At 45.9% G+C, this 7,672-nt stretch overlaps 1 long non-coding RNA gene across 1 annotated transcript; it reads right to left on the bottom strand.

The window, feature by feature from the left end:
• Positions 1–2,062: 2,062 nt before the first annotated feature.
• On the bottom strand, positions 2,063–7,176 carry LOC123133973 (uncharacterized). Its single transcript, XR_006465451.1, has 4 exons — positions 7,006–7,176; positions 6,805–6,923; positions 6,638–6,697; positions 2,063–2,159 (listed from the first exon to the last, which is right to left on the bottom strand). It is a non-coding gene; the product is annotated as an uncharacterized lncRNA (long non-coding RNA).
• Positions 7,177–7,672: the final 496 nt, after the last annotated feature.

The raw sequence follows: 7,672 nt of genomic DNA, 5'->3' as shown, positions 1-7,672 counted from the left end.
CAAGGCCAAGACAGAGAAGCCAGATATCACCAAGGGAAAAGCCTCCCTTACCGGGCAGGCGAGCCCGGCAAGGGGCAAGGCCGCCTCTGGAAGGAGACAGCCAAGGCGTCCTGGTAGGGCCTGCCGGGGCTCACGGAGACCAGATTATTTCACCGGTACTTCACATCGATCCACATTGATGCTCAATGTGGTGTCAAGCCGCAGGATGATTAAGTGGCAACTATTCGCCACATGGCGGCCACTTCCTACCAAGGAAACCCACAGATGACACCCGTCCAGTGATGTGTCAAGCAAGTATGCGTGGGGCTGGCAAGATAGCTCGGCAAGCCTTGTCGGGCAACCAATGACGTGACACTAAGTGGTCCATTAAATGCGCATTGTCAGCCTGCAGAGTTAGGTATGATAGCACTATTTGCCACTATCGTATCAATGTCTAATGACTAGTTTGCCACTATGGTGACCCCTTGATCTATAAAAGGAGGCCCATGGCAACCGTAGAAAGGGTTCGGTTCGCGAGTTTGGACAGCTAGGCCACTCGCACCCCCAATACGTGCGTAGTCCCTGCCACCTCGAAGCAACCCCTGTCGGGCAAGTGTACTATGCACCACCACCTCCACCTTTCCACCATCAATCCACCAAAGCAGGAGTAGGGTTTTACACCTCACGGCGGCCTGAACCTGGGTAAAAACTGCCCGCGCGATCTCTGCCATGCTGCCTTGAGTTGGTATAATCTTTGTGCAACATGACTCCCCCCACCAAAACAGCAAGGCGTCGTCCTGGTCCCATAGGTGGCCGTGGTTTTCCTGCGACACCCTCTACCTTCTTGTAATGGATTGAGTTTTCCCTTTGAAGTTATCTTATCAGATTGAGTCTTTAAGGATTTGAGAACACTTGATGTATGTCTTGCGTGGGATACCCGTGGTGACAATTGGGTATTCTATTGATCCAGTTGATGTATGTCTTGGTGATCAACTTGCAGGTTCCGTGACCTTGGGAGTCTATGCATAGGGGTTGGCACACGCTTTCATCTTGACACTCCAGTAGAAACTTTGGGGCACTCTATGAAGTTCTTTGTGTTGGTTTGAATAGATAAATCTGAGATTGTGTTATGCATATCGTATAATCATACCCGCGGATATTTGTTGTGACATTGGAGTATCTAGGTGACATTAGGGTTTTGGTTGATGTGTTATTTGAGAGAGACCATCTTCATCCTACACCTCCCACGGATTGATAAACCTTAGGTCATCCACTTGAGGGAAATTTGGTATTGTCCTACAAAACTCTGCACTTGGAGGCCCAACAACATCTTCAAGAAGAAGGTTGCGTAGTAGACATCACACTGTTTTCTAGCGCCGTTGCCAGGAAGGTGAGTGCTTGAAGGTATATCTTCAGATCTTGCAATTGAATCTTTTAGTTTCTTGTTTTATCACTAGTTTAGTTTATACTCCCTCCGTCCCGAAAAATATGTCGCGAGCACAGTTCATTTGCAATTTTACAGAAACACCCTCGTGGTTTAAAAACCGTATCAAACAAGTCCCCGCCCCCGTCTTCCTCCTCCGCCGTCGCCAGCGGCCGGCGTCGCCCAGCTGCGCGATTCGCTGCCCACCAGGAAGTGCTCCGCCACCTTTGCCAAGTACCTGCTCCGCCGCCTTCGTCGCCAGGTACTGCTCCGCCATCATCGCCCAGACCTGTGCCACCGCAATTACCTACGGGCGTCGCCGGAACCTCTCGACACGTCCTCCTCGAGCTCACGCACATACTCCTCGAGCTTCGGTGCATCCTCCTCAAGCTCCAGCGCGTACTCCTTGAGCTCCGCGCGTGCGCCGCCACAATCCCTCCTGGCCGTGATCCCCTACGGGCTTCGCCGGAAACTGCCTCCACGATCCGGTGGACCAGGAGTTTGCGCGCTTCCTCCTTGATCTCCAGCTCGTCCTCCTCAATCTCCCGCACGAGCCCATGTTGCTCCTTCTTCCCTGCCCGCGCGCCCGTCGGTGGAGCTCCTCTGCCCATACTGCTGATGCTTCTCCCCCGCCGGTGGAGCTCCTCTTCCCATACTGCTACTGCTTGTCTGCCCAGCTGCCGCCACAGCTCCTGTTCGTCAAGAAGAAGAAGGTACTGTAAGGAGTTGCTCCTCTGCTCCTTGTGCTCCTCCGTTCCTGTTTGTCACAAAGAACATTGTTAACTGAATACTGTACTCTCCAATGTTAACTGAAGAACAAAGAACAAAATGAAAGTAGCTTGAAGATTTCAGGTTATAAGTCAATGTGGGCGCTACTGAATTATGCTTGTGTGGATCAGCCGCTAGACATCATTTTTATTGTGGGTTTGCAAGTGCTACATCAGCTGGTTCACCATGTGGGAATCGGCCGCTCGATCCAAATGAAATTGTGAATTTGCAAGTGCAGACTGGCTACTTGTGTAGTGCTCTGTTTCAGTTTCAGAACCTGAAATCTTCTTGCTGACTTCTCCAAGGAGTTATTTGCTTACTTGTTAGAGCAGAGTAAGCCTATTATTTGCAAGTGCAGACTGGCTACTTGTGCAAGTGCAGACTGGCTACATATTTCACATACATTTTGGAGTACTCTAACTAGCTTCTTGTTAAATCTGAATGAATGATCTGTCCTGAATATTTGGAGTACATGCTTAACTGCCATTTACTATGCCATTTCATCAAGTGCTAGTAGAATTTTCCTCGACATGTCTGAATGTTAGATCTATTTTATGAAGCTGGCTTATCAAGCTATATCAACGAATGTAAGCTTTTCTTTAAAAAAAGGAATGTAAGTTGAATAGCGTGAACCAAAGCAAAACTCTAATAGAACTGTCCAAAACATGACACATGAAAGATGTCTAATAATCTAATGCAGGTCACAAACTCCATTGTTAGGTTTTTGAAATTTTATTAATGAAAGTTTGTGTACTGCTGATCATGTGGCACTGCTACAAAAAATGGCTTATGGTTATGGTTAGAGCAAAGTGTTTGGCTGCCATGGCAGCATTTCTTGTTTGGCTACCGTGGCAATATTCACCTCCATTGCAGAGAGATTTTTGAGCTATCGAAATGCAGGAAAAAAGAAGCATCAGGCAGTGAGCAAAAGATAAAGCTCATTAACTTACAAACATAGTGGACACAAAATTATCTCAGACTGCTGTATCACAAGCTGTATGCCAGGCTCAGTTAAAATTCAGATCCTCCAGAGGCACGGCCAAGAATTGTTTACATATTAGGAACATTTCAAAACCATGAACAGTTTTAAAACGAGTGAATATTTTTTCTGAATGCTACCTATATTTTGTTAATGTCATGAGGACTTTTTAACATCTTGTCATTTTGGCTGGCATCTAGACAGCACACACACATACAGTACATTAGATGCATTGTATATTCAACTCAAAATTATTTGATTTATTAAAATTATTGGAATTTAAATGACAGGACTAACATAATTTTGTTTACTGAATTTTGCTTTCAAAATTGCTGCTGACATGGTCATGGTCATTTGCAATCTTCAAAATTTGGCTTGAACATGATACTTTTTGTTTAATCTGGACATGTGTATGGTTTGTATGGTGGCTCCAGTAATAACTTTGTGTGTGTATTCTTGTTTGACTAGTGCAAATGCATTTCTTGTTTGACTTGCATACTCATTTTGTGTGTGTATATTCTTGTTATGGTACCATGGTGTGCTCATCTTTTGTCATTGATGGCAGGAAACATAACTATGGATTTGAACTTGATGCCTCAAAAGGAAGAACATGAAACTATGGATTTGAACTTGATGCCTCAAGAGGAAGACGATGAAGGTATTAATTTGAATTGGATCCCTGAACAGGAGGAACCTCAAGTGGCAGAGAATGGAACTATGGATTTGAACTTGATGCCTCAAGAGGAAGACGATGAAGCTATGAATTGGATGCCTCCAGAAGATGAAGGGAAAGAGGACGAAGCTCAAGAGGAAGAAGATGAAGTTATGAATTGGATACTTCAAGAGAAGAGAAGAGAATTGTCAGATAAGGAGAGGCATGGTGTTTACTTCGCTTTGCTGGTAATCAAGCTCAGAGATGGGTCTGTTCAACCAGACGACAAGATGCTAGTCTCAAACCCGTTGGACATAAGTGTACGATCTGTTGAAAGAATCTAGGAAAAGGCCAAAAAGCAAATTGCCGATGGCAAAGAAGTAGATGTCTCAAGCAAGAAGCCAGGAAGATCTGGCTGAAAGAGAAAGGAGCTGGATCTAGAGTGGACCTCAACAATCCCACTAAATAAAAGAAGGACAATTCGATCTCTGGCACGGTCTCTAGGTGTGGCCTGATCGACCCTACATAAGAGGTTCCAGTTGAATGAGCTCAACCACATCACAAGCACCGTGAAGCCTCACCTCAAGCTAGAGAACAAGCTTGCGAGATTGAAATTTTGTATGTCCATGTTCGATGACAATTCAATCTCAACTTCTCGGGCTATGTTTAAACCAATGACGAATATGGTTCACATCGATGAGAAGTGGTTTGACATGACGAGAGTGAAGAATAGTTACTATGTACTTCCAGGAGAACCTGAGCCGAAGCGCACCGTGTCAAACACTCACATCACTGGGAAGGTGATGTTCCTAACAGCTGTTGCCAGGCCTTGATATAACAATGAGGGGGAGCTAACATTCGATGGGAAGATTGGCATTTGGGCATTCGTTGAAGAGACTGAGGCGAAGCGGACAAGTCATAACAGAACAAAGGGAACAAAAGTGTTGACATCGGTGAAAGTAACTAGGCCTGTGTGCAAAGATTATCTAATCAATAAGGTTATCCCGGCAGTTCAGGATAAGTGGCCTGACGATGACGAGGGAGAAACAATATTCATCCAACAGGATAATGCAAAGCCCCATGTCCTTCCCAATGATGTAGCTTTTCGAGAAGCTGTGGAACAAACTGATCTTGACATCCGATTGCTACAACAGCCCCCAAATAGCCCTGAGTTAAATTGTTTGGACCTCTGCTTCCATACCTCTCTCCAGTCTCTAACCGACTGCAGGTCACCTACAAACATCCAAGAACTGGTACAGGGTGTGGAGGAGGAATTCGAGAACTACGATCCCGACAAGTTGCACAGAAGCTTTATCACATTAGAAGCAGTTATGTTTGAAGTTATGAAAGACAAAGGAGGAAATCAATATAAGTTGCACCACTTGCACAAGGATCGCATTCAGAATGCTGGCAGGGAAATCATCAGTGTATATTGCGACAGTCGGGTAGTTGTTGATACTAGGGCCATTATAGAAGAAATGGAAATTGCAATAGGAAAAGAAAATAAAAGGAAAGAATTGGCTAAAGAAGGGAAAAGAAAGAAAAGTAAAGGGAAGGGAAGGGAAGAAGTGGCCAGAGAAAGAATGTAGTCAAGAGGGGGCAAAGAGGCCGTTATGTCATGTAGTCAGGTGCTCCTTGTATATGTCTTGTGTAATCTTGTGTCAAGAGGGGACAAAGATGCCCTTATGTCATGCCCTTGTGTATGCCTTGTCTAATCCTTGTATATCAACTCCTTGTTGGAATTTATTGGAATTATCTCGGTTATTTGGATTAATTGAATTATCTGGGTTATTTGGATTTATTTGAATTGATTTGGATTAATTCTAGTTATTTGAATTAATTTGGGTTAGTGGACTGAATTTTTTGTTTCACAACTACAACAACTAATGAGGCAAGCAAGGCCTTTGCTAATCCCATATCATCAGTAGATGATATGGTATGAGATTATCTTCTACTGCAATTGCAATCTAGCTTTAGTAAAAAAAGCAAGAGTCCCTTGTATGGAGTTAACTGAAGACTCAACATGTTCTAAAGTTTTGAAATAAGAGGTCCATTTAGCATGGAACAAATAAAAGGACAGTGGCTAATTAGCTATCAGTATATATTTCCCAGCTTTTTAATTAGCTATCAGTATATAAGTACAGCCTTATACATCTCCCCTTCATGATCTAAATATATACAACCTTGGGTAGTTTAATTTCTTAGCAACTGTAGTCTACTGATTAATTACCTGGTGGGTATAGTGAAGAGGAGCAAATTGATCAGCTGTATACTAACTGAAAGGTTAATTAAGCTAGGTAGAAAGAAACCTACTGAAGTCTGTAGAATGCAGTTTTGTTTTTGTATGCTAAACCTGTAGTACACTGTACACATGGAGTATACTGTTGGAGTTTAGTGTGGCATATACTAGTGAGTCCTTTTGGTCAAGCATATATCTAGAAGTTTAGTGTGGCATATATGAGCTGCAATGTCTGTCTCTACAGGTCTAGAAGTTGATGTCTGTCTCTACAACTGATGATGCAATCCATCTTGAAAATCTAACAACAACTGGTGTCTGTCTCTACAGAGATCAGTTGATGTCTGTCTCTACAACGAGCTGCAACCTTGAACCCCTAACCAGTCATGGACTCATCGCTCATGGTCAAGCATACCGAATGGTTTTTTTCAGTTCACTTCACTGCACTAGGTACCCATCCTGGCTTTCTTCAGTTAACGCAAAGCTTATTTGCATAGGTTTGTGACAGAAAATGGCGACACTAAACCATCCAATTCGTAACAATACGCCACAGCTAGCTAAGGATTTAATATCATGAACAAGACAGAGAGTTCAATTTACCTGAGGAAATTTGAGAGCTATCCTTATCGCTTCCTCGGCATCTGCGAGGGCGCCTTACACCTGCACAATTGCGACCAAACCATCACTCATCAGAGTAAACCCATTTACACTGTCAGAACTCAAAGGCTAGCTAGTTCTCCAGGAAAATTCAGCAAGGAGGAGCAGACCTGCCTCCGTAGGCCAGATGCAGCCCACCTTTACAACACATTCTCTGTCAGTACAAGATGGAGTACTTGGCGGCCAAACACATTCTCTGTCAGTACAAGATGCAGTCCATGGCGATGCTCTGCAGCACAAACAAGTCAGAGAGCTGCAGTTTTGTCCATGGCGTTTTGGGGAGAGACGAACCAGAGCAAGCACGAACGGACCTCGGTGAAGAGGGCCTCCGCCCGCACGGCGTCCCCCGCGGCGAGCGCGGCCTCGGCCTTCTCCCGCGCCGCAACCAGTCAAGCCAGATAGAAATGGACAAGAAGAGCTGCGGTGTGGCGAGCCCGCGACGAGGCAGGGGCGGCGAGGAGGCCCGCAAGCTCTTGACGTTGGCCGACTGGAGGATCTCGCCCTCGCTTCGCGGTGTCGGCGGCACTGTCGTTGTCGACGGCGAGGACGACACCCGGCTGCTCGTCGGCCTTTAGGTTGTTGTTGGTGGTCCGGATCCGGCGCCTGTGGGCTCTCCGATGGCGGTTCCGACGTAGCCGAAGCAGAGCTGTGGGTTGGACTAACATGGGATCCAAATCAAGGATTTTTTTTGAGAAAGGGGGAGCTTGGGGAGGCAGGCGAGCGGTAGATGCGGCGGCGGAGCAGGAGGCGGCTGCGGCGGGAGAGCGGGGAAGCAGGGGAGCTGCGGCGGCGGGAGAGCAGGGGAGAAGGGCAGCTGCGGCGGCGGGGAGCAGCGAAGCAGTGGCGGAGGAGAGCAGCGCAACTGCTGCTTCTGTCGGAGGAGGAGAACGAGGAGCGCGGGTTTGGTCAGGAAAAACGAGAGGGTTTTTTTGTAAAAATGCCGGCGCGACATGTTTTTCGGGACGGAGGGAGTAAAAG

The sequence above is a fragment of the Triticum aestivum genome, chromosome 6B (genome assembly GCF_018294505.1).
Source record: "Triticum aestivum cultivar Chinese Spring chromosome 6B, IWGSC CS RefSeq v2.1, whole genome shotgun sequence".
In the NCBI taxonomy this organism is placed as follows: Eukaryota; Viridiplantae; Streptophyta; class Magnoliopsida; order Poales; family Poaceae; genus Triticum; species Triticum aestivum.
This window is presented reverse-complemented; position numbering and strand designations above follow the sequence as displayed.